The 20,263-nt window shown below is 43.2% G+C and overlaps 1 protein-coding gene across 3 annotated transcripts in view; it reads right to left on the reverse strand.

Moving 5' to 3' along the window:
- LOC131690904 (G-protein coupled receptor dmsr-1) overlaps positions 1-20,263 on the reverse strand; it is a 623,822-nt gene that overhangs the window by 60,451 nt on the left and 543,108 nt on the right. The window contains exon 1 of one of the 3 annotated variants that reach the window (XM_058976983.1): positions 12,784-12,912. The exons of the other annotated variants lie outside the window; for them this stretch is intronic. The gene's annotated coding sequence lies outside the window, so the exon portion shown is untranslated. Of the gene's footprint in view, positions 1-12,783; positions 12,913-20,263 lie in introns of those variants that run through there. 3 annotated transcript variants of the gene reach the window in all.

The following is a 20,263-nucleotide window of genomic DNA, read 5'->3' on the forward strand; positions in this document are numbered from 1 at the left end:
TTTCTATGAATGAGATTTTATTATTTTGTGAACCTGCAAGAAAATGGTCAGTCGCTGATTCATAAATCAGTTCACATATACATGAATAGTATTTTTCGATTTTGTGAATTATTGCTCGAGCTCCAGGGATGTAATGCACCTCAGAACAAATAAGGAGAAGAATAAAAAACGCTCTTTGCACTTTTCATGCGAACCACCGCTCTTCTCTTTCACAATAAACCTCTTCACTCCGAAATGTGTTGCATTCATACATGCATTCTACTCTATGGCTGCACACCACAAAGAGTGCAAATAAAGAGGCTCTTTAGTGTGCTTCTTGGTCCCACGCGCACGGAAGCAGAGAAGGCAACAAAAAACATTTTAGAAACGTTCTGCAGATCAAACTTTATCTGAATTGTGGTTTGATTCGCCTTCCTACCTGGTTTCCAGTGAGGGGAGGCACAAAAAGTGGACTTCAAAACAGTGACTCTTTGAACAAAATTTTGCAGCTCTTGGTGCACAGATTTTACTCTTTTTCGTTTTCAAGTTTCTCTTTGTGGGGTCGTTCTGCACTTCGCAGTGTTTTTGTGCTGTTCTATTTTTAATCGGTGTATTTCGCTCTTTGTGGCACATTGTGTGAGCAAATGAGCTCGAATGGTAAGCTGTTACTATTATACTAGGAATCATGAACTAGTTCACGAATACCTTAACCTTTTTGTTGCTTAAGTTGCATGATGATATCCACAAGGTCATTGATTAAAAAGTCGTTGCTTTTTTTTACTCTTGCTAGATTTTTCAAAAGCTTTACTACTTTACAAACTACTGAAGAAATTATCTCATTAACCCTCCGGAAGTCGCGCTTATGGCCCACTGAACGAGCAGCCGCTGGTGCCCTAAGACGATTTTGTCAGATGTACCCCAAGAATCAGTACTCGGTCCACTGTCATTCTCATTGTTCATTAATGATCTTCCATCAGTACTTCAAGTCTGCATGTTCCACATGTTCGCAGACGATGTTCAATTTGGAAAAATTGTCGCAGTTTTTCATTTGTATTGATAGCGGGTGTCCTAAAGAGTACATCCATATTGTTTTTAAACCTCAATTCCTCAAAAATAATAAAAAAAAAAATTAAAATTTTATAATGCCAAATTTAATTCGACCAACAAACTGACAGTTGTCCTACTAAATGACGTATCTGCAAACATGTTCGTTCGAGTTATCGTTAACCGGGACAGCTCCCCATACAGCATCATCTGGTACTTTTGCAATCCGCATTGCAATTGTTCAAAATAATTTAGAGTCGGACTCTCAAGTAAATTCTCAATGCGGAAAAATTTATGCTGGACTACGTCATTTAAGACTAACGGCGGGTATGTTACCAGTATCATCTAAAATCAAGCTCCTTAATTCTCTCTTGCGGCCACACTTTTCCTATGGACTGGAATTGATTTTAAACGCATCTGCTGGTATTTTGGATCGTTTGAGAATCGCCTTGAATCACTGTATAGGGTTGACGCTCCCTTATTTATCTCAGCCCCTCTAAATATCTCATTTCCTGATTATTCAACTTTATCATATATATATATATATATATATATATATATATATATATATATATATATATATATATATATATATATATATATATATATATATATATATATATATATATATATATATATATATATATATATATATATATATATATATATATATATATATATATATATATATATATATATATATATATATATATATATATATATATATATATATATATATATATATATATATATATATATATATATATATATATATATATATATATATATATATATATATATATATATATATATATATATATATATATATATATATATATATATATATATATATATATATATATATATAATATCGTTATTGTTATTATTGTTATTTATCAGTGTGCAATCTGGCTGTCTCAACAACCTATGCGCACACGTACCGTTTCACCGTTGCACTTGACAGTGTGTGCAGTGCTTTATGGTCACACCTATGACCGCGCACCCGGTTTTCCATGAGCGTTTTCGCGGCTCAGAGACTGTTCTTCCATGTTTCTCAGGGATACATTGCTCCTATACAAATCCATGCATACAGGCATACATAGGGCTAACTCCGCTAGCGAATGACAGATCTCAATAGTGGCATGTCTGTAATAATATACGTACATGGAACTATTGAGAACCAGAGCTACAGGTCCTAAGCCCTGGTAGAGGAGGATGGTTGTGATGATCTGGGCCGAGGTCACCACGTAAAGCAAGATAGGTCATAACCCCAATTCCAAGGCGTGAAGCGACCCGTGCCGAGGGGGTGAAAAAGATGCTCGATCGTTAACGGAGCCTGTGGGGTACCTGGGCAACCCCCACAGTAAGCATCCCTTACCACGTTAATGCGGAGCTTTGGCGTGGCGGACATTTATTCTCGCGCTACTCGTGGGATCAAACATGGAGTCAACGAAAAACAAAAACAAACAAACGGAGGTTCCAAACCCCTTTGCTAGAGGTGGTTTGGCGAGGTCTCCCCCCGTGGGGAGAGTAGTGGAGCGACGAGTGCTGCATCTGATAGCACCAGTGACCCTCCAGTAGTGGTTGGAAATAGCCCTACCAACGCACTGGACGGGCCACTATCCGCGATGCGCAAAGTGGTGGAGCAGCTCGATTCAATAATCGAGTACACTAGCGCAAAGCAAAACATAAGCAAGGAGTTAAAGCAGAGTCTCCTGGAACTCCGAAAAACTGTTCGTGTCGCAAGACAGAAACAGCAGGCTTATGCCAAGAGGGTGGAATGTCGGGAGAAGTCCGACAGAGAAACCCAGACAGTGGCCTCCAAGAGGGAGGGAAAAGAGAAGGTCGATACAGGCACTCAGACAGTGGCCTTCACCTTCTATGGAGCAGCCACGTCGCTCGAAGCGACGGCCGAGTTCCCCTCGAAGGGAAAAGGCAAGGGCAAGGGCAATCGTAAGACGGCGTCGAACGCGAAGTGCCCTAGGAAGTCGCCAGGCGAGGGTGCAAAAACCGACACCACACGGCGTGCAACCGTTAAGGGCAAACGCCGTTTGGCCAAGGTAAGCGAGGGCGAGAGTGACCTCGCTGAGCAGAGCGTTGGTACCAGCAACCCTGCGCAACCGGGGCAGGGGGCGTTAGCCCCTGGACGCTGGTCACCAGGAAGAAGCCGGCACCGACACCGGAGGTACCGCGGCCCGCGAAGAAGGCCAAGGTCAGAAGCGAGGCCTTGTGGTTAAAAACCGACAAGGACAAATACGCCGACGTCCTAAAGTCGATGAAGGCGGCCGAAAGCCTTTCGGCCCTTGGGCAAGATGCGCGTAGCGTGAGACGCACCTACACGGGAGAAATGCTTCTGGTGCTGAAGCGAGACGCACAATCTAGTGCGGCATACAAGGCCTTGGCCCAAGAGGTCCTTGGTGAAGGCGCCCAAGTCAGGTCGCTAGGGGCGGAAATGACTCTCCAGTGCAAGCATCTGGACGAGTTCACGACCGCAGATGTCGTCGCAGCCGTTAAGGAACAATGCGACGTCACAATCGAGCGGGCCTCTGTGCGATTTAGAGATGGACCCTCTGGCACCCAAGTAGCCTACCTCAGGCTACTGAAGGCGGATGCCAAAAAGGTAACCGAGAAAGGGAAGCTGAAGATCGGCTGGTCGGTATGCCCTATTAGCATACCCCAGCCGCCTTCAGTGGATAGGTGCTATCGGTGCCTTGAGTCCGGCCACAAAGCCTACGAGTGCAAGAACATAGACAGGAGCAAACTATTTCGTCGCTGCGGCGAGGAGGGGCATAAGGAGCAGGGCTGCACTAAGGCGTACAAGTGCCTTATCTGCACCGCTAAGAAGCAAGCCCATAAACATGCTATGGGCGGACCTTCGTGTCCCATCGGTGAGGCAAATAAGAAGCCGTGAACGTCACACAGCTAAATCTTAACCATTGTGCAGCAGCCCAACAGCTGCTGTGGCAGTCGGTCTCGGAGTCGAGGACAGATGTCGCCCTCTTATCAGACCTGTACCGCATCCCTGCCGGCAACGGCAATTGGGTGTCGGACGAGTCTGGAATGGTGGTAATCTGTGCAACGGGACGGTTCCCGGTTCAAGAGGTAATACACTCCTCCGCCGAGGGTGCTGCGATTGCCAAGATCAATGGTGTGTTCTTTTGCAGCTGCTACGCTCCACCAAGGTGGCCAATAGAACAGTTCAACCAGATGATCGACAGGCTCTCGTCGGACCTAGTGGGCCGGAAACCGGTAGTCATAGCGGGAGACTTTAACGCTTGGGCAGTGGAGTGGGGCAGCCGCTGTACAAATAGCAGGGGTCAAGCGCTAATGGAGGCGCTTGCGAAACTCGATACTGTGCTAGCTAATAATGGCTCCGCTAGTACATTCCGTAGAAACGGAGTGGAGGCGTGGATTGACGTAACATTTGCCAGCCCGAGTCTGGCTCCAGGCATGGAATGGAGGGTAGACGAAGGCTACACCCATAGCGATCGTTTAGCAATCCGCTTTAGGATCAACTATGGTGTGCAGCATCCGAGGGCGGGAGATCCCTGTCAGGTACGCGGGTGGAAGTCCAATCACTTCGACATCGAAGCTTTCACCGCGGCCCTGGGACTGGAGGTCAACACCGATAGTCTAAGCGGGGATGCGCTGGTAGCCGTCCCAACACGCGCGTGCGACGCCACTATGCCAAGGAAACCCCTGCCAAGAAACGGCAGACGCCCGGTACACTGCTGGAGTGCCGAGATTGCAGCTCTACGGTCAGCCTGCCTCAGAGCTAGACGTAGGATGCAAAGAGCTCGCACCGAGGATGCAAGAGAGAACCGCCGTGAAGTGTTTCGAGCTGCGAAATTGGCCCTTAACAAGGCCATTAAAAGCAGCAAGAAAGCGTGTTTCGACAACCTGTGTGAGAGTGCCAACGCGAATCCGTGGGGTGACGCCTACAGGATTGTGATGGCCAAGACCAAAGGGGGCTCCTCACCCCCAGAACGGTCTCCGGACCGGTTGGCAACGATTATCGAAGTACTCTTCCCGTCTCGAGCCCCAAGCTCCTGGCCACTTGCACTACAAGACAGCGCGGACACGGCCGAAATGGTGGCTCGCAGTGGCTAAATCCCTAGCAATGAACAAAGCTCCAGGGCCGGATGGAGTTCCAAACAACGCTCTCAAGGCAGCGATTATAGCGAACCCGAACATGTTCAGGCTAGCTACGCAGAGATGCCTTGACGAGTGCCGTTTCCCCGATAGATGGAAAAGGCAGAAATTGGTGCTGTTGCCGAAGCCCGGGAAGCCGCCAGGCGACCCATCGGCGTACAGACCAATCTGTCTGATCGACACGACTGGCAAACTGCTTGAGAGGATCATCCTCAACAGGCTAACCCCGTACGCGGTCTGTCATGCAACCAGTTTGGCTTTCGGAAGGGTAAGTCCACAGTGGACGCTCTCAACTCAGTGATAAATACTGCCGAGATAGCGATCCAACGGAAAAGGCGAGGTATTCGGTACTGTGCGTTAGTGACACTTGACGTGAAGAACGCATTCAACAGCGCAAACTGGGATGCCATCGCGCTCTCGTTACACCGGCTTAGCCTACCGGTGGGTCTGTACCGGATCCTGGAAAGTTACTTCCAGAACCGCGTACTGCTATATGAGACCGATGCCGGTCAGAAAAGGGTTCCGAATATCGCCGGATTCCCGCAGGGCTCGATCCTAGGCCCGGTGCTATGGAACCTCATGTATGACGGGGTTCTGAGACTGAAGTTCCCTCCTGGGGTCAAGATCGTCGGCTTTGCTGATGACGTAACCTTGGAGGTCTACGGGGAGTCAATTCCTGAGGTAGAACTAACCGCAGAACACGCGATCAGCACGGTGGAGGAATGGATGAGCGCGAGAGGCCTGGAGCTCGCTCATCATAAGACGGAGGTAGTTATCGTCAACAACCACAAGTCGGCACAACATGCAGTTATCCATGTGGGAGAAGTCGCGATCACTTCACAGCGAAGTCTGAAGTCTCTCGGAGTCATTATAGACGACAAGCTGACCTTCGGCAGCCATGTCGAATATACATGCAAGAGAGCGTCGACTGCGGTTGCGGCTCTATCGAGAATGATGTCCAACAGCTCAAAGGTGTGCGCCAGTAGACGTAGGTTACTGGCAGGCGTTGCCGTATCTATCCTCAGGTACGGCGGCCCGTCATTGTCAAGATCACTGAGGGTAACTAGTTACCTACAGAAACTGGAGAGCACCTACCGCGTGATGTGCCTCAGAGTGATATCTGCCTACCGCACGGTATCACACGATGCATCCTGCGTGATAGCGAGCATGATGCCAGTCGGGCTGGTCATTCGGGAAGATGAGGAGTGCTTCGAGCTACGTGGAAATAGGGGAGCCCGCGAGCGCACCAGGGTGACCTCGGTCGCCAGATGGCAGCGTGAGTGGGACAACTCCTCGAAAGGTAGGTGGACCCACTGGCTGATACCTAGCATATCGAGCTGGGTGAGAAGACCCCATGGGGAAGTTCACTTCCACCTGACACAATTCCTGTCAGGCCATGGCTGTTTCCGACAGTACCTCCACAGGTACGGGCACGCTGAGGTCCCAGTCTGCCCGGACTGCCCAGGTGTAGATGAAACTGCCGAACACATACTGTTCGTATGTCATCGGTTCGACGTCGAAAGAAGAGCAATGCTTGACGTCTGTGGCTGGGACACAACCTCTGATACCCTTATTCAGCGGATGTGTCAATCGGTGGAGAAGTGGAACGCAGTCTCGGCTGCTACCATCCAGATTGCCAGTAGGCTACAGGTAATCTGGCGAACCGAGCAACAGACGACGGGCACGGCTAACTAGTGATTGGTTAGCTGGAGCGAAAAAGGCCAAGCGCAAAAAAGGGAGTGAATGGTCTGGGATGCCAGGGGGAGTAATAGAGGTACAATAGAGTGGCACGATCGAGAGTGAACCAGGTGATAGGGTGAGCACCCAAGTCAGCCTCACATGGTATGGGTGGGGCGAGCACAAAAGTAAGCCTAGCAAGGAATGAGTAAGGTGAGCACACAAGTCAGCCTCGCAAGGAACGAAAAAGGTGAGCAAAAAAGTCAGCCTCATGTGGGAGTGTTTGAGAGTGAATCAAGGTGCAATAGAGAGAGCACCCAAGTAAGCCTCATACAGGACGTATGAACGCGTGAGTGAGAGTGAATGAGTACATTAAGTACAGCCATCCCCCCAGAAGTAACACCGAGAGGTAGTTCCTGGGAGGAACGATGGCGGAGCCCAATGGAGTTTAGTCGGTATTAATGGCAGCGTCACCATTCGAGCCCGACACACCCCCAGTGCACCCCGTGTGGTAGCTTGGCATCTACTAATAGCACGTGTACTGGGCTAGGACGTAAAGGTCTTCTCCATTGTAAAAAAGGCATACATAGGGCTTACATTCATACATACATATATACTATTTGGCACAAGTTTGGAGCGTGTAACGTCGTTTCGTCTAGTCTGTGTAATCCTATGGAAAATCATTCTACCATCGCCTTGGGGTCAACGTCATATTGGCAAATTCGCATCTGTTTCTTCCTAATCTCCTTTTTGCCACCTAGGTCCGAAACGGATCAATGGACTATTGAGTGATACGGTAAACATACTAGCAGTATTAGTCCTTACGCAAATACAACTGTGCTATTTCATCTCTATCTTATAACAGAATTCGATTATCCCTGTTCTAGTCAATATACATATTCATTACATTATCTACCTGGGAAACCCCCATTTTTTCAATTAATATTATTATCCTGAGTAGCTAGACGAGTGAAGGCATTTTGGATTTTCGTAAAAAGAATCTCTGCTCATAAAGGACATAAGAATTTTTTATCCACTGTTCCCCACAAAATTTGCTCGAACCGAATGTCCGCCTGGTTCGACTCAAATAGATCACACCGACCCGAAAGAGTTGCATTTCTGAGAGCCGGTGTGCTTGGTCGAGTTAAATAATCATAAGAACAAGTCCTGAATAATTAACTATCTCTTAGGTGTCAGTCCTGCACTTTTTTCCTGAACTAGCCGTGGTCAAAAGAGTCGTCTACTAGTAGGATCCACATGTCCCTCACCCAAGCGAATTGATCAACTTGCAAGCAGGAGCACATATCTACCAACCAGCCAAGAAGACTTTTGAACTAATGAGAAAGGACCATGCCAGTCGAAGGCCACAGGCCCAGCGCCATCTCATACAGTTCCTGAAACTAAGAGTTTTGTTAGTGCTACTTACAGATATCATTACAATAAGTAGTAGGTGTCTCATTCCCTCTCGTTAAACTCGCTTACCGCTGCTCATCTCTTCCGGCATTTCGAAGCTGTCGGTCGACCGTCTCATAGAAAAAATCTCTTTTATCGAATCCTCAATTTCCGTCGGAACTCGTATATCGGACGCTCAAGGAGTTCTACTGGCTCGAATATCAACTATCTAAAGCGAAAGACATTATTTAATAAATATATTCCCCAATCCTATAATCAACTATGGCTGTCTGTCGATTGATGTGACCATCAAGAATACGTCAGACAACCTTAATTGACCCCCTTCGACACCAGTTTGGCCTTACTGCCGAATAGGGGTTGAGACTAGCTTGAAGTAACATCTGATGTTACTCCAAATGTACGTGATATCCAAGACTGACTTGGATAGTTCCATCGAGTCTAGTGTGCATTCGTTACATAACTACACTCGCTGTTCTCCATTCACCCACTTATAGGTGAACAAATATATCTAAAACCAGAGTGTCGGTAGCTTCTACAGTAATACTTCAACGGTTTTGTACGATTACATGGTTAGATTTGCGCAATTTTCTTTACTACCAAGTAGGTCTACTTCAGTGCATTTAGTAGTGTACATTGGCGTATAATTAACCAGAGCTGTTCTGGAAAATCAACTCCCTGCGGAAAGCTAAACCATTTTTACCCATCATGATCGTCCATCTTGCAACCATGAACTACATACATTCTAAACACGGATTTATATGTAAAAATGTTAAAATAATCCTTTTGACTTATTGGCATACAACCACCAATAATTATTATGTAACTTGGATATATTATTGAAAAGAATTTTATTTTGATTGAACTTTAATCGTGCTGCATAGAATGTCAACTCGCAATGTGTGCCCAATAGATGCTTTGACTGTGTGTGTAGCATGAGCACTATTCTATTGTCATTTTATTAGCTCACCATACCGTATTCGTTACATTTCTGTAGCTAATGCACTGCCGTTATTCGCATAATTGTCTCATATTCTATGGGATTCCCTATATACATGGGACAATTATGCGCAGAATGACAGTGTAGGTCAAGGAAAATGCCGTTTATTCCTAAGAAAGCTGGATACTGTAAGTAGGGTTGCCACCTCTGGAGAGGCTTTAATCCGGAGATTTTCACTGATCTGGGGGTGGTGGATTTTGAGTGGAACGAGACAGAAATTGGAATCAAAGCGATTGCTAGGCATTTTAGAGCACTTTAATCGCTTTTTATTACCATGTTAAAGTAAAACTGTAAATTTTTCACGCTTGAGAACGGTTTTATCGGTTTAAGGTGTGTAGTATCTCACTTCCCCGACTAAGTGCCAAGAATACAAAAGCACCAGCTACTCTCACTGTGGAGTTCGAACGAGCATTGCTCTCCTCCACAATTAACAGGAGAAGGAGAGCAAAGGAGGCAGAGCTGCGACATCACACTATGTGGTGTCGGTTATTCATCACCAACAAATTTTAATTTTGCAACAAAGGGGCAAAACTCACCTCCCTAGCCCAGTTAAGGATCACTGCTGGAGTAGCAACAACACCGCAAGAACTCATTTGATGTTGACCTAGTCAGTTGGATTAGAACAAATCTGCCAGACCTTAGTGCAGCTGGTGATAAGCACCACTAAGAGTGAAATGATTTGGTAAAATTGTAGTAAATAATTTCAATTGTAGCAAATAGCGAAATATTACTCTCCTTAACCCTCCGGAAGTCGCGCATATGGCTTATCGAACGAGCAACCGCTGGTCCCCTAAGACGATTTCGCTAGATTTTCAAAGCAGCGTGCACTCAGTGTACTAGCGCGACTTCCGGAAGGTTAATTTGTAGTAAATTTTATTTGCTTTTCATTTTCATTGCTTTGTGAAAGAAATAAGCAATATTTGGTGAACTCTTCGCCACCTTGAAACGAAGGGTTAGTCGGGAAAAATAAATCTGAACCAGAGTATGTAATAGTTAATTTAGACTTTTTAAATATTTTGTAAAGAATCAATTAATTCCAAAAAAATGAACCTATGCTTCTTCCCACCAAACCCGGAGCAATTGACGTAAAGCCCGCAGACCCGGAGATCGCTCCCGAAAGCCGGAGTCTCCGGGTCAAACCCGGAGGGGTGGCAACCCTAACTGTAAGTAGGATTACTGCGCCCTAAGTCATCTTAGCTCCTTTATTCATCCCACCCATTTGAACACATTAGTTACACTCAATTCGGCTCGGCAATTTCCCAACAGCCGTGTAGTCAGCAAATTTAGAAAACTGATGTCTCAGTAAAGTGAGATTTGTTAGCTGATTTTCGGTGAAATATTTTCCGAGTGCTAGCTATGAAACGTCACTTTTACTGAGATCTCAGCCAAAAAATTGTTTACTGAAATCTCAGCTGTTGAGATTTCGGCAAAAAATGCGAAAAAAAGCTGAAACTCGGTAGAAAAAATTAAGTGTGAGTGTGTGCTATCTCTATTCAACGCATTAGTTCAAATGGTAGGATGAATAAGGGTACGTTGTACTCGACTTTTCGCTTCGCTCAAACGCGAGCATTTTGCATTTTCCAGGCAAAAAATTTAACTGTTCTGCTTCTTAGGAACGAAGCAAAGATGATGATACCTATTTAAGCGCAATTCAGTTACTTAAGTCGAGTTATCAACGAAATAGTGTGACATTCTTACTAAGATGAATAAGGGCTCATCTACCCTACCACTTTTGGCGGTACCACCTAACGGATAGAGGTTGACAGTGTTTCAGAATAGCAGATAATAGTAATAAGTTTTCAACTTCAAACTAAGCGCATAATTTAGGGAAAGAAAGCTTTAGAACCTTATTTTGATTAATGTACAGGAAGCTTAGCAACATAAGCAAATAATGTCGTTTTGTGCATCGTTTCGGTTCTTAGTACATGTAGAAAACGATTAATAATTGTGCTAAACTTTATAATTTTTCTATAACCAAAAATGGAAGTCAACCAATAATTACAATTCATGATCTTGTAATATTTACGATACTACTGGATTATTCTGTACCAATTAGAAAACAAGCGAATTCACACAGATGTTTTCGGATCAGGGTCCGTGTCAGGGGAACGCTATCTAGCAAGTATTTCGTACCCAATATCAGCTGAACCGGACCTGATTATCACGGTTAAACAGCAATAAATAATACCTTTAACGAATTTTTCAACGACTAGTACACGAGACATGCGAAACCGCTTACCCTGTATTCTCTTTTTGGGGTGAACTAACCAAAAAATGGGGTCCAAAGGGCTGGACCGAGGCGAGATGCTGGGTACGCGCAAAATATATGTGATTTGACAACCACAACCTACCCCTGTGTACCTCGAAACTTTGTCTTGATAAGGTCAAGGGGTACAAATGTATCGTGAGCTAATAAATAATAATTGTAATTTTGCAGCTGTGCGAAACAGGGTCCTCGGTCACGAGCTCGAAACAAATTACCAGAACCGAATCATCAGCTTCTTGCGACTAGGGTAGGGGAAAGAGGGTAACAGCGGAACTATGAAAACGTATTGTTTTCATAGTTCCCATGTTACCCTCTTTCCCCTACATGGGAACTCTGCCTGAGTATCTTCAACACCTGCAAAAGGGATGACTGGAACGGGCTCGAAACTTCACCATTCCTCGTCACACCACATCCGTAAGGAAAAGTGTGCTTATAGCTGGCCCTCTTACATGGAATAGGCTACCTTTACATAGAAAACAACCCAAAATGTCAACATTAAAGCTGCTGTCGACGATAAATTTCGTCTTATAAGTACCTTTACCTTCGCTATTAGAAATAAGCAGCAGTAACTCTGTAGTATCCCAATGTTATATTAACAGTTTGTTCCTTGACCTGACATAAGGTAACCAACAGGGTATCGAAAACCAATACATTACAATTACAATATTAAATGTATCTCAACTAATATTTCCTTGGCCTGATGTAAGGCAAATGCGCTAACAGGCTATCTTGACAAATAAGCATACAAATACGAAAATTCAATGCTGTAAATATTGGAGCGAATCTAGACTCAGATCCATAAACGAAATAAACCTGTCGCTTTTTATTTTAGCATTGCATTGCAATATTTCATATACCAAAGTCTGTGATATAAAGCCTCATCAAAAGGTAAATAACGTATCCACACAAAAAATGAGTACCAATGTAAAATGAGTTTCATGCATTTAAGGGTTAAGTGTCTCGGATATAAATAACCCACTGAGACGTCCAAAAAATTGTTTCAAAATCGTTCAACACGGGTCCAACGATGGACGTTTGTTGAACGGTTATTTGGACGTTGTCCAAATTGGTCCAACGAACGTCCTTCATTGGACGATTTTGAAACCAACCGTTCTTAGAGGGAACTCACGTTCAGAACATAGTTCTCAAGGACACGAAATTTGGATTGAACATAGATACGCTAAAATCGACACTTAACATGTATGTATACTGTTTCGGAAAATTATGGCGGAATGAAAAGGCTAAAATAACTTACCTCATAAATTATTTGATATATATCACTAGAAAACGAATTATATATTGTGTTCACCAGTCGGTATAAATCCGGATCACACAACTATCGACGGAATAGATTTCACGTGTTTTGAAGATAGCATTGTGTTACACAATATCGAAATGATGGTTCTAATGAAGAAAAATACGATACGTTACATAGCGGGTCTTTCCGAGCCCAGCTCGACCGGAATGAAATTTCCCAGTTAAGCTCAGCCGGAAATGAACCGGAATTCTGGCTGGTTCCAGTTCGTATTCCGGCTCCAGTGACACAACCGATTCTAGTTAGAATCGGTTGTTGCACTGGAGCCGGAATACGAACTGGAACCAGCCAGAATTCCAGTTCATTTCCGGCTGAACTTTACTGGGTTACTGCGCGCTCTTTGTTTACTGTTGCTGATCACAGATTTTACAAAGAAAAGCTGATCAGCCAAGTACACAAAAAACGTTGCAGTCATTTCGGTACAAGCAGAGGTTCGGAACGTACCGCTATGTCCCAGTAAAGTTCAGCCGGAAATGAACTGGAATTCTGGCTGGTCACAGTTCGTATGCGGGCTCCAGTGACACAACCGATTCTAACTAGAATCGGTTGTGTCACTAGAGCCGGAATACGAACTGAAACCAGCCAGAATTCCGGTTAATTTCCGGCTAAGCTTAACTGGGGTAACGTAGCGCATTTTGCTTCATTGATTATTGTGGTTATCACTGGAAATTAGCAAAAATTGCGAAAAAACAAGATAGCGACAAGATCGCGACAAGACTGCGAAACGACTTCCGGTGAAAATTTCAACGTGTCGACATGTTGGTTTTCACCGAGTGCTAGATATTGTGGTTATCACTGGAAATTAGCAAAAATTGCGAAAAAAACAAGATAGCGACAAGATCGCGACAAGACTGCGAAACGACTTCCGGTGAAAATTTCAACGTGTCGACATGTTGGTTTTCACCGAGTGCTAGATAATTCGCTTTTTTCACCTTGATTGGGCGAATTACTCGTGCTGTGGTGGACCAATTTTGTGGCGCTGCGAGTTTATCATCGGTTAGTCACAAAAAGTGAAGTTCATTGGACTATAAACGAAAATTAACTGGCAATATAGCTTTATATGCTGTGCCATTTTGAGCTTTGTTTCACAAACAAGCCAAACAGAAGCGAAAAAGAAGAAGATTGCGAAACCGCCATTTTTAAGATTCCGCTAGGCTACAAAAATGTAATTTGAATTGATTTTTATATGAAGTGTTCGAGCGACTATTGCTCTTGAACCGAGGAAAAACTTAGGAGGATGCAAAAAAATCGAGTTAGGCATCAAAAAGGCACACTAAACAATAAATTAAATGGGTACCAAAAATAGTAACAAATAATTTCCGATTTTCGCTCTAACCAGGTAGTGAAGAGGTGAATAAATCCATGAACTGTCAATTCATGACCGTCCGATACCTGACCAACAGGGCCTATATATTGCTAGATGTTTGTTTTAAACTGGGCAGATGGAGCTAACAGGGTATATTTTCAATTCTTTCGCTATATTGAATTGATTCCGTCGCATGCTAATCTTCGATGAAAAGCACAATAATTCGCTTTTTTCACCTTGATTGGGCGAATTACTCGTGCCGTGGTGGACCAATTTTGTGGCGCTGCGAGTTTATCGTCGGTTAGTCACAAAAAGTAAAGTCCATTGGACTATAAACGAAAATTAACTGGCAATATAGCTTTATATGCTGTGCCATTTTGGGCTTTGTTTCACAAACAAGCCAAACAGAAGCGAAAAAGAAGAAGATTGCGAAACCGCCATTTTTAAGATTCCGCTAGGCTACAAAAATGTAATTTAAAATTGATTTTTATATGAAGTGTTCGAGCGACTATTGCTCTTGAACCAAGGAAAAACTTAGGAGGATGCAAAAAAATCGAGTTAGGCATCAAAAAGGCACACTAAACAATAAATTAAATGGGTACCAAAAATAGTAACAAATAATTTCCGATTTTCGCTCTAACCAGGTAGTGAAGAGGTGAATAAATCCATGAACTGTCAATTCATGACCGTCCGATACCTGACCAACAGGGCCTATATATTGCTAGATGTTTGTTTTAAACTGGGCAGATGGAGCTAACAGGGTATATTTTCAATTCTTTCGCTATTTTGAATTGATTCCGTCGCATGCTAATCTTCGATGAAAAGCACAATAAATCCTTCGGTCGGGTCATCTATTTAACATCGGTAACAAATGTGTCAAAATTTTCACGCAGCCCCAGCGATGCCACATGTTTTTGTGAAATGTCTGTAAAAGTCTGTAGATGGTTGTGTAAATCCTATTTACACTAGGTTATTACTTTAAAAGTAGCTTGATATTAGAAAACTATTGTGCAGGAATCGCTCAAATTCGGATACAATTGTTCTAGTACAATTTTGTTAAACACTGTTACTCTTTTAAAAGTCTGTCTGTAGATTTCTGATTACGTCTGTAGGAGACCATCAGAAGTCTGTAAAATACAGACATCTGTAAATCTGGCATCGCTGCGCAGCCCAGACGCAAAATTTGTTAATTAGGCAATCCATGAGACGTTTCTGATCAGCTGATTAATTCTTGTTTACTTCTTCTGACGTTACTCCGAGGGGTGCGACGTCCAACAATATCGTTGATGCGATCCAACATCAAACGAATCGGACTAACGAAAGATGTTTGTCGGACGAGTTTTTCTGTTCGCAGGAGTAGACTTGTTGACAGAACCCACCGCTGAATTGTCAAACAAACGTCGTGGTGGATTGCCTAATAATGGTACTAAACCAAGACGGATACAGGTGTGCACATTTTTTTCTGTGTGAGTACGGATGTCACTTTTCTTTGATGAAGCCGAAAAAACAAGAGAATACGAAGAAGAAAAGCACAAACAAATGACGTAGTGGGCCTTTCTGTTGCCATAAGTTTTCTTTCGGTTCGGTCATAGTTAATTTAATCGGTTTTTTGAAGTAAAAAGTGTCCCTAAGTGTTCTAATAGGTAGATCCGAGGTGAAACTCGGCCTTTTCTCACTTTTCATCGTGCGCCAAAGAATCAGGTTGCTCGTTCGTTCACTTCAAGGGTCCCGGCCGCCATGCTTAATTTTGCAAGTATTTAACTATTACACTCAAAAGTGTCAAATGTTCTCACCTTTCTCCCATCTTAGTACTAAACATTATTGAAATGTCAAGCAAAAAATCCGCAAAGAGAGCTTTATGTTATGGCGATTTCGCTTGAACCTGAAACTGACGTGGTTTTTGTTTGAGGCGAAACTGAGTCAGTTCCTAACCCCAACTGCTGTCAAAACGTATGAACCGACAGCGGTTGGGGTTAGAACCTGACTCAGTTTCAGGTTCAAGCGAAATCGCCATGAGTCAGGTTCTAACCCCAACTGCTGTCAGTTCATACATTTTGACAGCAGTTGGGGTTAGGAACTGACTCAGTTTCGCTTCAAACGAAAACCACATCCCAGTAAAGTTCAGCCGGAAATGAGCTGGAATTCTGGCTGGTTCCAGTTCGCATTCCGGCTCCAGTGACACAACCGATTCTAACTGGGATTAGGCAGATACACAGTCCACAGTCTATAGAGAACAGTTGCGCAAAGAGTGAAGACAAAAAAAGGCTACCTATCGGGCACAATTGGAATCCATCTCTGATACCTCTGCAGCAAAGCTGGATTCTAATTTTGCTCGATAGGTAGACTTTTTTCGGCTTCACTTTTTGCACCCTCTTTGCGTACCTTTATACTAAGGCCTTTGACATAGTCTATAGAGAACAGTTGCGCAAAGAGTGAAGACAAAAAAAGGCTACCTATCGAGCACAATTGGAATCCATCTCTGATACCTCTGCAGCAAAGCTGGATTCTAATTTTGCTCGATAGGTAGACTTTTTTCGGCTTCAATTTTTGCACACTCTGCGTACCTTTATACTAAGGCCTTTGGGCAGATATAGCTCCATTCCAAGATGGAGAGAAAGGTGGGAACATTTGACACTTTTGAGTGTATTAGTATTATGCTTGCAAAATTAAGCATGGCGGCCGGGGCATCAACATCCGAACGAGCATCCTGATTCTTTGGCGCACGATGAAAAGTGAGAAAAGGCCGAGCGTCACTTCGGATCTATCGATTAGAACACTTATGGACACTTTTTACCTCGAAAAAAAACCGATTAAATTAACTATGACCGAACCGAAACAAAACTTATGGCAACAGAAGGGCCCGCTACGTCAACTGTTTGTGCTTTTCTTCTTCATATCCTCTTGTTTTTTCGGCTCATCAAAGAAAAATGACAACCGCACTCACACACAGAAAAAAATGTGCACATCTGTATCCGTCTTGACTCCATTCTATCCCAGTCAAAAAGGGCAAGTTGCTGGCTAGCGGGGGGCTATTTGCCAACTCGGATGCGCTAATTGCCCTACAATTTGCCAGCAATTTGCTGGCAATTAGGGGGCTATTATATATGCAACATTTGGGCGATTTGCCGCCGTCATTTTTTTGCCGCTCTACCCGCCCTTAAATCGCCCCTAAATCGTCCAGGGAACGCGCCATTTAATCGCCCTTAATTGCCTGATATGAAAATTAAAAATAAAACTTATTGCGCATTTTGCACCTAACAAGACTACTGCGTTGAAAATATTTGCACAATGCATTCCCCTCACTACACATATACATATGCGTTCTGTATTCTCGTACCCTATCTGACACAGATATGCCAGATTTGCAGACAAGTCTGCAAATTCGCAGATTTTTAATTTAAGCTGCAGATTTCTTCGATGACGCAGATATTTGCAGATTTTTTAGTTTGGTTGCAGATATTTGCAGATTTTTTAGTTTTTTTGCAGATATTTACAGATTTTTGAATGTAGAGGCCTTTGATTACACTAGCTTTCCTGACATTTTTGTTCTTCATAGACTTTTAAAATTATTATTGCAGACATTTGAAAAAAGTACCTGGCATCTCTGATCTGACAGTTCTTTTTGTTTTGTGTTTGCAATTTGCTGCTGCTAGATTAAGTAGAACTTTTTCAAAATTTTATAACAAAAGACTAAATAAATTATGTATGTGATAATATGTTATTGCAAAACCGTTTTCAGCCTCGGTAAACACGGATTAAAACAGCAAATGATTACGGACGATTTACAACTCCCGGATTCGGATATTCTCGGAACGATCTTTTGCGTTACGATGACTCTTGGTGCTGCATTGTCAACTGAAATGATTGAATACAGCTTAAGCTTGTCCGACACCGGGATGGATATCAGCAAAGTAGAAAATGTTGATCACCAACAAATTGAAAGCAGACTTTCTCATAACAAATTGATAGAAGGATTGCTTGGTTGCTAACTGCTGATTGCGGTATGGGATTTTAAGGGCCATAATTCCGGCAAGGAAGTGGGTAAATGGGGAGTCTGGAAGTACTGCCAAACAATTCACTCATAGTTGTTGGCTGTTGGCGAATTTTTTTTTTAAACGAGAAGTTATTTTTACAAGCGGCAAAAGTGGAGTGGCAATACCTGTTTGGAGCTCCAAGCCGATTCCGCAAGAGGAAGATTTCATCCATTTTGCGTTGTTTAATGATAAAACCAACCATAGATGTTACTTATCTTTAGCTAATCTACTAATCTTAATTGAAATTTCCAATGCTAATCGATAAAAAATGACACGACATTGTTGTCAAAATTATGCATGAATATTAGTGAGCGAGGAAAACTAGCTGTCAAAAATTTTACGCGCTAGAGTCTTAAAATTCATAGGATGGGCAATATTTTCGGATTCACTATCTACTCACATAAATTTATCGGTACACTAGGTAATCACCACCAGGCTATAGGAAGAATCGATGGTGAAATTGGTATTGCACACCAAAACTTACCACAATTTGACTTTCATTTAGACTCAGAGATCTTGTTCCGCTATACTTACACACGATTCCACAATTTTCCACATTCGTTGGCTAAGTTAAGTGCACTAAACAAACAAAATACAAGCGGGAATGCGCCAATTGTTTATAAAAAAACAACAGGGATGGAAGACACACCCACTCGGACGTGCATGGCAGAATTCCCCCCAGATAGCCGGCAGCGAAATAAAAAGTTTGGCAGAATTTCTGGGGGTCTGGCTGGCAGAGCGCTGCCCAGCCAACCGGCTCAAATGCAACAACCGTTTCTGGCAGAATTTTTCGCCTTACGGTTATTAAAGGTTTTTTTCTGCCGGATTTCTGCCAGGCACGCACCGGCAGGACCGGTTTTGTACCGCTTCAGGTTTTGCTTGCATTTTTTCTTAATTTTTTTTTAAATTATATGTAAATTTATGACAAAAACATGTCTGGAGACATGAAATCCATATTACTTACCATGTTTGAAACCAAAATCTTTGTTTCTCCTTATTTCTTCATCTGCCAAAACTATCCTTCTTGGAAAAATGTAAATATGGCGAAAATGAAACAACGATAAACAAACCAGAACCGGCGAGGCGAATCTGCCTGCCATAACTGGAAGGAGTATAGCTGAATTCTGGCAGCGCCATTTTGATAATTTTGACAGCTGCCGGAATCCTGTCGGATTTTTGCTGGTTGCCCGTTTTTCTTCCAAGCGGGCATCTGCTATACCGCCCTGTCTAAAAAAATGCGGACGAAAATGGTCAGGCGATTTAAAACGTTTGTCCACAGAGAACAGACATCCATGATCGAACAAAAATATTTAAAAAAACGTGTGTAAACATTTGAATTAATATACTAAAAACACTAGCGCCGCCACACCAACCTATCCCAACTATCCGTCAAATCGATTCCGGAACCGATTCGAAATCCTGGATGGATTCTGCATGGAATCTAGCTCAAAGAAAACAACCGATTCCGACTCTATCGGTTGACGCATTTGAGCTGGAATTCATGCTGGAAGTTCGAATCGGTTCCGGACTAGTTTGACTGGGTAGAGGAATAACCGCTGTCAATTCTGTCGCACTCAGCCACAAAAAAACATGACGACAGTAGCGCACCTGGTTTAGATATCCAAACTACCTTCGAAACCGTTAGAGATTTTACACAAGTTGAATGCTGCAGATGGACGTCTGTTCTCTGTGGTTTGTCGTTTAACTCAACTAGCCTGTGCTAATTGCCCCTAGGAACAAATGCAATTTGCGAATGCGATTTAAAGGCAATTTCAATACTTAGACAAATTTTCTGGCGGCTGAAATGGACTTGGTTGTTTTTGAGTTTTTCAAACATGGCGGTTCATGTTTGGCTTTAGCTTAAAATTGTTTTTGAACAATTGGTGTGTTCTCACTTGTATTTTGTTTGTCTAGTGCACTTCATTTAGCCAACGAATGTAGAAAATTGTGGAATCGTGTGTAAGTATGGTAAAACAAGATCTCTGACCTAAAGTTTTAAGGAACGTCAGATTGTGATAAGTTTTGGTGTGCAATACCAATTTCAGCTTTGATTCTTCCTATAAGTTGGTGGCGATTACCT

This window comes from Topomyia yanbarensis, chromosome 3 (genome assembly GCF_030247195.1).
Source record: "Topomyia yanbarensis strain Yona2022 chromosome 3, ASM3024719v1, whole genome shotgun sequence".
Classification (NCBI taxonomy): Eukaryota; Metazoa; Arthropoda; class Insecta; order Diptera; family Culicidae; genus Topomyia; species Topomyia yanbarensis.